The following is a 13,085-nucleotide window of genomic DNA, read 5'->3' as shown; positions in this document are numbered from 1 at the left end:
TGAGTTCATTTCGATTTTATTTTTGTATATGGTGAGAAATAGATACAGTTTCCTTCTTCTGCATATAGTTATCCAGTTTTCCCAACACCATTTATTGAAGAATCTGTCCTTTCCCTATTGTATGTTCTCAGCACCTTTGTTGAAAATGAGTTGGCTGTAAATGCATGGATTTATATCTGGGTTCTCTATTCTGTTCCATTGGTCTATGTGTCTGTATGCCAGTACCATGCTGATTTGGTTACTATAGCTTTGTAGTATATTTTAAAGTCAGGTAGTGTGATGCCTCCAGCTTTTTGCCCTTTGTTCTTTTTGCTCAGAATTGCTTTGGCTATTTGGAGTATTTTGTGGTTCCATATAAATTTTAGGATTGTTTTTTCTATTTCTCTGAAGAATGTTATTAGTATCTTGATAGGGATTGTATTGAATCTATAAATTGCTTTGTGTAGTATTGTCATTTTAAAAGTATTAATTCTTCCAGTCCATGAGCATGGAATATCTTTGTATTTATTTGTCCTCTTCAATTTCTTTCATCTGTGTTTTATAGTTTTCCTTGTGTTTTGTAGTTTTCCTTGTATAGATCTTTGACCTCTTTGGTGAAATTGATTCCTAGATATTTATGTTCTTTGTAGCTATTGTCAATGTGACTGCTTTCTTGATTTCTATTTCAGATCGTTCACTGTTGGTATATAAAAATGCTACCGATTTTTGTATGTTGATTTTGTATCCTTCAACTTTACTGAATTTGTTTATCAGTTCTAATGGATCTTTGGTGGAGTCTTTAAGTTTTTCTAAATATGAGATCATGTTATCTACATTCAAGGCTAATTTGACTTCTTCCTTTCCAGTTTAGATGCTCTTTATTTCTTTCTCTTGCCTAATTGCTACAGCTAGGACTTCTAGTATTACAATTATTAAAAGTGGTGAAAGTGGGCATTCTTGCTTTGTTCCAGATGTTAGAGGAAAGGCTTTCAATTTTTCACCATTCAATATGATGTTGGCTGTGGATTTGTAATATATAGCCTTTATTATTTTGGGGTATGTTCTTCCTTTACTGAGTTTATTGAGGGTTTTTATCATAGAGGGATGTTGAATTTTATTGGTTTTTCAGCATACATTGAAATGATCATATGGTTTTTGTTCTTGGTTCTGTTAGTGTGATGCACCATATTTATTGATTTGCTTATGTTGAACCATCCTTGCATCTCTGGGATGAGTCCCACTTGATCCTGGTAAATGAGCTTTTTAATGTGCTGCTGAATTCTGTTTACTAGTATTTCATTGAAGATTTTTGCATCTATGTTCATCAGTGATATTGGCCTGTAGTTGTCTTTGTTTTGTTGTGTCCTTGTCTGGCTTTGGTATCAGGGTAATGCTGGCCTTGTAGAATGAATTTGGAAGTATTCCCTCCTGTTTAATTTTTTTTTTGAGAGTTTTAGTAGAATTAGCATTCATTCTTTAAGTTTTGGAAGATTTAAGCAGTGAAGCCATCAGGTCCTGGGCTTTTCTTTGATGGGAGACTTTTATTACAGCTTTGGTCTCTTAACTTGTTATTGGTTTGTTTTGGTTTTCTATTTCTTCATTGTTCAGTCTTGGTAAGTTGTGTGTGTCAAAGAATTTATCCATTTCTTCTAGGTTTTCATATAGAAGAATTTGTTGGTGTATAGTTGTTCATAACAGTCTCTAATGATTCTTTTTATTTCTGTGGTCTCTTATTATATCTCCTTTCTTGTTTCATATTTTATTTATTTTGGTCTTCTCTCTTTTTTTCTTAGTCTAGCTAAAGGTTTGTCAGTTTTGTTTATCTTTTCAAAAATCAGCTTTCCATTTCGTTGATCTTCTGTATCTTTTTAGTCTCAATTTTATTTATTTCTGCTCTGATCTTTAGTATTTCTTTCCTTATGCTAATTTTGAATTTACTTTGATCTTGCTTTTCTAGTTCCTTGAAGTGCATCATTAGGTTGTTTATTTGAAGTCTTTCTACTTTTTTGATGTAAGTGCTTATTGCTATGAACTTCGCTCTTAGTACTGCTTTTGCTGTATCCCATAGATTTTGGTATGTTGTGTTTCCATTTTTATTTGTTTCAAGAAATTTTTAAATTTCCTTCTTAATTTCTTCATTGAGTCATTGATCATTCAGGAGCATGTTGTTCAATTTCCATGTGTCTGTGTATCTTCCAAGGTTCCTCTTGTAATTGATTTCTGTAATAGTTTTATTCCATTGTGGTCAGAAAAGATACTTGATAAGATTTCTACTTTTTTGAATTTTTTCAGACTGGTTTTGTGGCCTAAGATGTGGTCTAGTCTGGAGAATGTTCCATATGTTGATGAAAAGAATATGTACTCTGCGGCATTTGGGTGAAATGTTCTGTAAATGTCAGTTCAGCCTATTTGGTTTGATATGTATTAACTTAATTCTGATCTTTCTTTGTTGATTTTCTGCCTGGTGATCTGTCCATTACTGAGAGTGAGGTGTTGAAGTCCCCTGCTATTACTACATTACAGTCTATCTCTCCCTTTAGATATATTAATGTTTGCTTCATATACTTGGGCGCTTCACCATTGGGTCCATAGATATTTATGGTTGTTATATCCTCTTGCTGAATTGACCCCTTTATTATTATGTAGCAACTTTCTTTGTCTCTTTTTACAGTCTTTGACTTGTAGTCTACTTTACCTGATAAAACTGTAGCTACTCCTGCTCTTTTTTGGTTTCCGCTTGCATGGAATATCTTTTTCTATCCTTCACTTTCAGTCTGTGTGTGTCTTCATAGGTCAGGTGGGTTTCTTACAGGCAGCATATAGGTGGGTCTTGTTTCTTTATTCATTCAGCCACCCTGTGTCTTTAAATTGGAGAATTGAGTCCATTTATGTTCAGTGTTATTGAAAAGTAAGGATTTACTACTGCTATTTTGTTGCTTGTTTTCCGGTTGTTTTGTAACCCTTCCTTTTTTCCTTCTTTTCTTTCTTTATGGTTAAGTGATTTTTCTCTGGTAGTATGTTTTAATTTGTTGCTTTTTATTGTTAGCGTATGTAATATAGGTTTTTGTATTATGGTTTCCATGTGGCTTACAAAAAACATCTTATAGATATAACAAGTTATTTTAAAGACATGACAGCTTATCTTAGATCACACACACACACACACACACACACACATACACACACAGAATAGAAACAAAGAAAAAAAACTAAAAAAACTCTATACTTTCACTCCATCCACCCGCACTTTTACTTTTTGTTGTCTCAATTTACATATTTTAGGTTGTCTATCTCTTCACAAGTTGCTGTAGCTAATATTATTTTTGATAGATTTGTCTTTTAGATTTGTCTTCATACTAGAGTTATGAGTGAATTGTACACCACAATCATAGTAGTGTAGTAGTCTGGGGTTGTCTTTGTACTTTGTCCTTAATTTTGCCAGCGGATTTTATGCCTTTAAATGTCTTCTTGCATGTTAGTGAGGTTTTTTTTTTTCTTTCGTATTGAAGAACTCCTTTTAGCATTTTTTATAGCACAGGTCTGGTGGTGGTGAATTTTCTTAGCTTTTGTTTGTCAGGAAAAGACTTTATCTCTCCTTCATATTTGAAGAATAGCTTTGCTGGATACAGTGTTCTTGTATGACAGGTTTTCTTTTTCTTTCAGCACTTTGAAAATATCAGCCTACTCTCTCCTGGCCTGTATGGTTTACATTGAGAAGTCTGCTGCCAGACAAATTGGAGTTCTAAATATATGTTTAACAGTTTAAGGAACTGCCAGACTGTTTTCCAAAGGGGCCATACCATTTTGTAATCCCACCAGCAATGTATGATTGTTCAGTTTCTTTACATCTTCACCAACATTTATTATTGTCTTTTTGATCCCTCGCTTATTTCTGTGAATAAGCTCTTATTTCTTTTACACATTTCCTATCTGGTTATTTTATATCTCCTATCTGATAACTGTAGTAACAAAAACCTTAGGTTAATAACAAATAACCTAAATGTTTGTGTTTTTTTTTTGTCATCTGTTCTCATTCATGGTGGCTTGTTTCCTTCTGTGCTTGATAATACATTTCTGGGAAAATGTATGGTAGGACTTTTGTTTTGTTCATTGCTATATCCCTATCCTCTAGAACAATGACTGATATGTAATAGGCACTCAGCAAATCTTTGTTGAATGAATAAATGAGTTCTGACGACCTAAGCAGGGTAGTAAACCCCGGAGATATACGTTTGCTTCGGCTGGGTGCCAGAGTGTTTACAGATCTAGGGCTATGTTAGCCTTTATCAGTCAGGGTGTTATTAGGAAAACCAAAGCCATACACTCTATGTATTCCAACTATATCCATCTGTGTCCAGTCAGGAGAGAGAAACCATACAGCGACTTAAACAGAGAAAATTTAACACAAAGAATTATTAAGCTATGACAGAAGAGTAACTACAAGATGGAAAGAGAACTATAGGGCTAAGAGAAACTACCTAAGGAAGGACAAACTTGGGGAGGGATCCCTTCCCAAGCTGGGGTTCAGACCTCTTTGGGTACGTGGTTGCAGCCCACTGGATGGCAGAGAAGTTCACAAGGTGGCCTGGCCCAGAGCTTGTCTGCAGTCACTGGATAGGCAAGAAGCAACCTTCTGGGGCACAGCTGAGTTGCACCTAGGGGGCAGGTGGGCAGGCATACAGGTGCACAGAGGGAGTCAGGGCACCAATGGGGAAGGGAGGCCTGGAGCACCCCTGTCCATGTTGGAGGGCCACAGGAAGGCGATCACCAAGCTGGGTAGAGGCTTCAAGGTCACTTAGGGACTGTGTGTCCTGGATGTGTGACTGGGACAGAGCACCACCAACTGTCCTTCCACCACACCACTCACTGAAGGTACAGCACTAGAGCCAGCAGCAGAAGCTGCTTCCTCCCCCAGTGGCCTTCAGGGCTCTCTACCAAAAAGGTTTAGATCATATTCATAGGAAGAGATACGTTTAAAGGAGTTTCGCCCATTATCACAGAACAGGCATTAAAAAGTGAATTTAGAGTTGAGAGGCAAGAAGTTGATCATTGGCATGCCAAGTGCCTATGTTTTGGATACATGGAAATAGAGGTTTATACAACCATTGGAAGGCTGGAGGAACAAAGGTGAGGGAGCCTTTCACTACACTTTAATCTGTAGCACCCAAGTGGGTGGATCTGAAGGGCTTGTCCTGCGACCACCCTAATCTCAAGAGCCTCTGGGAAGCTCCCACCCATTCACTCAGGGTGCAGCACCATTGCAGGTGATTCTGGGAAGCACACCCGGAAGTGGCAGTGAACACACATCTGCCTAGAGTCTGCCTGCAACACCTCTGGAAAGTTGAGTCCTCTGCCTTCCACCTGCATTCCAAATCTCTCACAAGAGCCTCTCATCTGCAGGCTCAGCTGAAGCTCCATGTGGCAGAGGAGTCTAGAAAATGCAGTTCCTGGCTTGTCCTCTGTGATGCAGAGGAGACCTCAGAAGGGACAGGCATTGACAATACACAATCCCTTAGAGAGACCTAAGTAAGTGTGGGGTCTTGGGAAGCCAGGGCAGGTGACTGGGCATTTGCCCACCCAACAGCCAGCCTGTCCTTTGCTCTCTGTTGTTCTCTGTCCCAGCCTCCGCTCCATGGTTTTTGTGTGTTTGATTTTAGTGGGGGGAACCTTGGAGATTTCCCTTACTTCTTGCATATCCAGCAATGCATTAAAAGCATTTCCCCTCCAAGATCTAGTTTTATAAAGAGAAAGCCCTTCAGAGATTCTAATCCAATCACACTGCCAAAAGCAGAAGATCCCGGCCACTTTTTTTTTTTTTTTTTTTTTTGAGACAGAGTCTCGCTCTGTTGCCAGGGCTAGAGTGAGTGCCGTGGCATCAGCCTAGCTCACAGCAACCTCAAACTTCTGGGCTTAAGTGATCTTCCTGCCTCAGCCTCTTGAGTAGCTGGGACTACAGGCATGTGCCACCATGCCCGGCTAATTTTTTCTATGTATATTTTTAGTTGGCCAGATAATTTATTTCTATTTTTAGTAGAGCCAAGGTCTCACTCTTGCTCAGGCTGGTCTCGAACTCCTGACCTCAAGCGATCGACCCACCTCGGCCTCCCAGAGTGCTAGGATTACAGGCGTGAGCCACTGCACCCAGCCCAGACTACTTTTTAAAAGAATGATTCCAACTTGGAACACTCCTCTAAAGTCAGTGGAATAATTTTGACTCCCACTGCAACAGCAGAAAGAAACTGAAGATGTGCTCGCTCGGGCAGCACATGTACTAAAATTGGAACGATACAGAGAAGATTAGCATGGCCAATGGGAAAAAAAAGAAAGAAAAAAACTGAAGAGGTAAATGATTCAAACTTGTGACTGTATCACAGAGGCCTTTGAGAATCTGATGAAAGCTAGGGATTCCAGAAAAAATATATATCCTCAAAACATGTTGCATACAATTTCAGGCAGTTCAAAGATCCCTGACGTCCATTTGTGGACCCTGTTCATGGAGAGTAAGAACCTAATCAAAAAGAAATAAGTCACATACAAAACCTCAGCATTTATGTCTCTTTAGACCAAAACCATCAGAATTTTTCTCCCAGTGCGTTTCTAAACACACATAAAAGCATTTCTAATTAAGTGTTCACTGTTCACTCTTGTTAGCATACTGGTTTTAAATTATATTAAAGACATAGTAAAGTTCGTCACATTGCACAAAAAATCTGCAGCGGAATAGGCCCCCTTGTGTAATTATACTTTCATGTCTGTCTCATAAACACTGAGCATAGTTTCACTAACAAATTATTATAAGGGTTTCTATTTGTAGTAACTTTGCTTATGTGAGATTTTCATCACTGTGTCAATGCCTTAATCAGGAACAAACTCTGAACCGAAGCAATGTTCTTATGGAGAGAGCACGGTTTTATGCCGGGGTCACTGTTTTCAACTGTTTTCAGGAATGCTCTGGGCAAAAACTGGACTGCCTTGTTTCATGCCTGTTAGAACTGGTTCACCGGGGAAGGAACCGTGCAGCAGGAAGACCTGGGTGTCCACTCTGGCCTCTGCGGGGTGCCTTGAACGGGTTAGTTCACAGCTCCAACTTTCTGTTTAATCATCTGTCAAGGAGAAATGACAATGCTCACACAGTGGTCAGGCTAGCACAGTAAGGTTGTAAGACATATTGGTTTTGTGTGGGCCTTATCCTGGTGCAGCGTAGCAAATGCTTATTGGGTAACTGAGAACTGCCCCTGGTTAATTGTCTAGCTTTGTCTGCGGGGCCATTTAGAATTATGACTGGCCCATGGTTTGATGGGGTATCCTGTAGCCAAACAAATGAATAGTTAATTTAAAGTGAGACAACTAGGGCTTTTTGCTTTGGGTGGAAACTTAATTCCCAGACAATCCATACATTATGTATAGATTCTGCTCTTGGCACTCAGGCCAGGGCCCAACACAGGAAGATCATGGAAGGGCAACGGAGCATGAGAGATAGGATCGGGGTGGATGACCCAGTTTAGAGTTTCTCTCTTCCATTGCAGGGATGAGGAACCTCCAGGGCAGAGGAGTTAAACGCTCAACTTGATTTGCCATCAGGAGGATGTAGCTGTGGTTACCCACGCTCTAAGCCTAGAAAGCAATCTCTCTTGACTGCTAGTACCGGGCAGAGTACCTGAGGTTTTTAACATTAAAGATCACTGGACATGGTACATAGTTACTTTGGAAAACAGTCTGCAGTATCTTATAAAGTTAAACATATACTTACCAATGACCCAGCAATCCCACTTCTAGGTGTTTACCCAAGAGAAATGAAACCTCTGTCCACACAAACACCGGTACACAGTATATTCCTAGCAGCTTTATCGTAACAGCCCCAAACTGGAAACAACCCAAACGTCCTTCACTGGTGCATGGATTAACAAACTGGGTATATCCAGACAATAGAATTCTACGCAATAATAAAAAGCACAGAGCTCCTAACACATACTACAACATGAACGAGTATCAAACACACCATGCTCAGTGAAAGCAGTCCGGCAAAAAAAGCTGCATGATTCCATTTATACAGAATGTAAGACTGTATGATAGAAAGATCCGTGGTCGCCAGGAGCTGGGGGTGGTAGAGGGGAGTGACTACAGCGGGCACAGGGAATATTTTGAGGCATTAGAATTATCCTGTATCATGACTGTGGTGCTGGTTCTGTGAGAGTATACTTTTACCAAAACTCACCGAATTGTACTGAAGATTAAACAATTTTATTGCGTGTAAATTATACCTCAGTAAAGCTGATTAAAAAAACATGACGTGGCCAACTGTGGCAGCTCACACTTCTCATCCTCTTTGGGAGGCCAAAGAGGGAGGTTCACTTGAGCTCAGGAGTTTGAGACCAGCCTGAGCAAGAGTGAGACCCGAGACCCTGTCTCTAAAAAAAAATAGAAAAATTAGCCGGGCATGGTGGTGGCATGTGCCTGTAGTCCCAGCTACTCAGGAGGCTGAAGCAGGAGGATCACTTTAGCCCAGGGGTTTGAGGTTGCAGTGAGCTATGATAATGCCACGGCACTCTAGCCCAGGTGACAGAGCAACACTGTCTCAGAAAAAAAAGGTGTGACAAAGTTATTATGTTTATCTCTCAGTAAAACCTGAGACTGGAGACATTTACTGGAGTGTATTCTTGGACTCACCTTTCAGGCAGGCCGGTGGCCCCAGAGGAATCCCAAGGACCTGCTCCTGAGCGTGTGGTGGAAAAGGCTGCTGTGAGGCTTCTAAATCCAGACCTATGGGTGGTGTTTTCCACACCATAGACTCTGTCTGCGGAATCAAAGCCCACAGAGGAACTCAGGGCCACCCCTCTGGTGTGGGAAGGGACGCGGAGCCACTTGGCAAGGGTGGAGGGGACCCAGTAGGTTCTCCAGACGACCTCCATGTCGGCTCAGTGCTGAACTTCTCTGAATGCAATGTTGCCTTCCCACGTCTCTTCCCACGGACAATGAGTATGAGCTGTCAGGCTTCTGCCACCTTCTCTGAGCAGTAACCTTGGAGGGGGCTGCTGTGATCATGTCCGTTTTACAGGCAAAGACACCCAGACTCAGAGAACCCGGCTGGCTCTTCCAGGATCACATAGCCTTGACGGCACCAAAGGCTAGGGTTTCCCCCCTCAAAGCCCAGGCTTCCTCTGCTAGACTGGGCCAACCACGAAGGCAGGGCTGTCCCCTCAGAGAACGGCTTCCCAACTTTCAGAGGGTGAGGCCTATGAAGGTGCCTCCAGGAAGAGTCGAAAATTTCTAAAGACCAATAGCTCTGGGCCTCCTGTAACTCTCCAACAGATGATTACATTCCCAAATCTGACCACACAGAGTCCAGCGGTGACAATTCTTAAGCAGTTTTCCAAGAAGATACTATCCATGGCTCGCCATAGCTGTGGGAAAACCTCCCTGTGGAGCTTTCTGGAGAATGCAGGCACCAAGGACAGGCTGCCCAGGGTCACCCACGACCACGCCACGGACAGGCTGGTGGAGCAGGGGCCAAGGTTATCCCCCTCCCTTAGAGCTGCTGCAAGGGTTCAGGAGAGAATGTGCACGAAGCATTGAGCCCAGGGCTTAACACACAGGAATCATGCAAGAGATGGTAATTTTTGAAAGAAATGAAAAGGAAAAAGGGAGGACACTGGGACAGTGGCAGACCCTGGGATCCTCTCAGCTTCTCCTAGCTGTCAGCAACAGTGGGGAGGTGTAGGGGGTAGCCAAGAACAACGAAGCTCTGGGCTGTAAGGGGGCGGTAGGCTTCTGCCAGGGTCTGGACACACACACACGCACGCGCGCGCGAACAAAGCAGGGATCTCTTCCATTAAGGCGTGAGATAAGAGCACAGTCTCCCACCGCAGGGCTACTGTTCAACTGTGCAAGCCCAGGGTAGCGAACTGTCCCCTTCTCGTGCCCTCAGCTGTCTGGTTAGAGAGGGAGCAGCTGTATTTGTACACCACCTGGTGCAGAGCAGGCACCTGGCTCGAGCCGGGCTAATCTGAATCCCTTCTTGGGAACTTAGAATTGGGCTACCTAGAAGAGTACAGGTTCATTTGACTTCTCTGTCTCGGATGAAAGAGTGACAAACTTGGGAGCTGCTGGCCGAGGCCATGGGCCACACTGTGGCCCCAAGGAAAAAATTTTTTTTCTAATGTGGTAGTCAATGTGTTCAGATGCCCCAGTATCCTTATAATATAAAACCTCTCTTATCATCAACCTGTCTCCAGTTGTTTTGAGCAGTCACAACCACAAGAATCTTAAAGCAATTTGGGGCAAATACCTCCTTCTCTTTCCCCACAGTGTGACTTCTTGTCACCCGCCCAGCTTCCTTGAGGGTGACTTCAGCCTGAAGGACAGTACCCTACAGGCAATACCAGTTGCCACAGAAAGACAGTCCCCATCTCCTTCTGTGGCCCCTCACTCTCCCCCCACCCTGTGCTCCCGTGCCCTGGGGTCCTTGTGCAGCCTTCTAACCGTGCACAGTCCTGTCTCCCACACACAGAGGTCCCTAGTCAGACCTTTCCCGGCTGCCTTTCTCCAGAATAACTGACCCTTCCTTCCCTGTCCCCATATCTATCCCCTTCCTCTATCTGCCTACTCGGGTCCCAGCCTGCGTCCAGGGGTCTGTGTGTCATGACTGCCAGGTGGTCGCTGCAGTGTAACAGGGGCCTTCAGCCTCTGGTGGCAGGCCCGTGTGGGAAGAAGTTTTGGGGAAGGAAAATCTTTCAAAAGCCCTTAAACTGCCAGGCCAGAAAGGGTGCTGGAGTAGGAGTGGAGGCCCAAGTCTGGTCTGGCTTTGCCTCGAACTCATGTGGGACTTTGGGCTTCACTTTCTTCAGCTGCAGAATGACGGGACTGAACGAGATGAAAGGCCTTTCAAGGACCCCCGTGGAGGCTCCTCAGCCACGGCCCTGGAAACTCTGGGGGGAGAAGGGATGGCACCTGGGCCCTGTTTCTCTCCACTCAGAGTAGCCCCACTTTGATGTGCCTCATCCTTGTAAGACCCTTGTCTTAGCCCAGGTTCCCTAAGAAGCAGAGCTCTAGGCAGCAGCGTGTGTTCTAACACTATGTGGGGGACTGCAGTGGCTGGGAAGGGCCATTGAGGAATGAGGGCAGGGGGACAGAGGAGGGAGAGCAGGCACAAGTGTGCCCTGCCCAGCCGGCCACCGCTCGGTCTCCACTGACGCTAGATCTTCCTGGGACCTTCTTTAAAGAAGCTGTGTGGACTTCGGAAGCTTAGACCAGTCCGTCCAGAAAGAGGAAGAGAAAAGAATTTATCCGCCAACCCCTGCCTCTTGTGGGTCAAACATTCACCCCACAGAGAGTCCGACACTCCTGCACTTCTGAGGCCAAAGGTGTGAGATCAAGGGGAGGGGGTTCAGCTGTCGCAGCAGCTGGAATAAAACAAGTGGCAAAGACCTGGTGTGGCTGAGAGGGTCTTAGGTGGTGCATTTCAAACGATCTGATACAGCTATAATTGAAAAGGAGTGAGATCCTCTACTAGAAAATAAAAGTCAAAAGCACTGAGCTGGATAATCCCAAAGGACCTTCTCAGAGAAATCTGAAAGATTTCTCGATGCCGGTCACTGAAAGTGCAGCTCAGAGAGCTGAGACCAGTTGCCTTTCTGGTGTGCAGGGACCACGACCCCAGAGAGGCGCAAACAAGATCCTAAAAATCGTATCCTTCAGTGCCCAAGAGTTGGCACCAACTTTATCCCCTTTATTCAAACTTCCATGCACTTTAAGAGCTAATGAATGTGATGTTTATAAAGTGTCCTGGCGGGATGGGAAGGAGAGGGGCTGATAATCCCACCAGGCTGGGGGAATTCTCATCTTGTTCATTCAGGAAGGCCTGGCCCCCCTGCCAGCTTATACTCCCCTCTACTCAGAGGGCAGCTGCCGGCTGCAGGCAGAAGGCAAAAGGCAGATTTGTTGGTCTTTAAGGGATTGGAGGATTAAATGGGCCCAGAGAGGCTTCCTTTGCACAGATGGCTGGAAGCCCACCGCATATTAAATTGATGATTACATTATGGGCACCTCGTCCCCCTCCCTCCAGAGCCCAGCAGGTTTGCAAAGTCTGCAAAGGATGAGAGATTGGGGTCAGAGCGGGAAGCCTCAATCTTTCTTCTCTGGTGTATATCTAGATTAATCTGTGGACCAGATTCATCCAAATTAAACCGAGGACCCAGCCTGAGCATTGTCAATAGCTGACCTTGAGCACACTACTTCAGGACTTTGGTGTTCTCCGCTGCACAATAGGGACATCACCTGCTCAGCTTATGACATAGTGAGGATCAAATGAGAGAAAGCTACAAAGCAAATGCGCGCTTCAGGGAGCTGGGGTGGGGACTCAGGTGTGGCCTGTGGGCTGCTGGAGCCCAGAATGGGGCTGATGGAAAATGACTTGAGCCATGCAACTCAGCCTCCCACAGCCCGGACAGGACGTGCAAGTTCTGACCAAAGGGGAAAAGAATAAGCTGAATAAAACTCTCCCAAGAAAAAATACAGGAAAGAAAAGAGAATGGAAACAGGCATAGCTCAACCCCTCACATCATGGAAGAAAACATGAGGTTTAGAGAGAGACTATTGTAAATGACTAGTCCACCAGTGCTGGGCTCTCGGCTAAGGGTTTCTCGTGCATTACTTCATTTACTCATCACAACCCCAAGGCGGTAGGTGCAATAGGCCACTTCTTGTTACAGGTGAGTAAACTGAGGCTGAGAGGGGTTGAGCAATTTACCTGTGTCACAGCAAGTTTGACAGTTTGACACTGAAGTGCAGGCAATCTGCCCTGCAAATGGTTCTCAGGTTTGGTCCTTTGTTCTCTGTGCTCACGGGGATGCTGCCTCCTTAGGTTCTGGTTGTCATTTATGTTCCCACAACTCACAAGTCTGTCGCCCGGCGCCCAGGTCTCACCTAAGCTTCAGACCATGGATCCAACAGCCTTCCTGACCCATCTCAAGCTTAATGTGCCCAAGGTTGAATCTTTTTTTTTTGAGACAAAGTCTCGCTCTGTTGCCCGGGCTAGAGTGAGTGCCGTGGCATCAGCCTCACTCACAGCAACCTCAAACTTCTAGGCTCAAGCGATCCTCCTGTCTCAG

At 44.1% G+C, this 13,085-nt stretch overlaps 1 non-coding gene across 1 annotated transcript; it reads left to right on the top strand.

The window, feature by feature from the left end:
* Positions 1 to 6,226: 6,226 nt before the first annotated feature.
* Positions 6,227 to 6,333, top strand: LOC123631221. The gene has a single exon (XR_006733080.1). It is a non-coding gene; the product is annotated as a U6 spliceosomal RNA (small nuclear RNA).
* Positions 6,334 to 13,085: the final 6,752 nt, after the last annotated feature.

Source organism: Lemur catta, chromosome 1 (assembly GCF_020740605.2).
Source record: "Lemur catta isolate mLemCat1 chromosome 1, mLemCat1.pri, whole genome shotgun sequence".
Classification (NCBI taxonomy): Eukaryota; Metazoa; Chordata; class Mammalia; order Primates; family Lemuridae; genus Lemur; species Lemur catta.
Note: the sequence above shows the minus strand (reverse complement) of the source record. Positions and strands in the feature narration are given on the sequence as shown.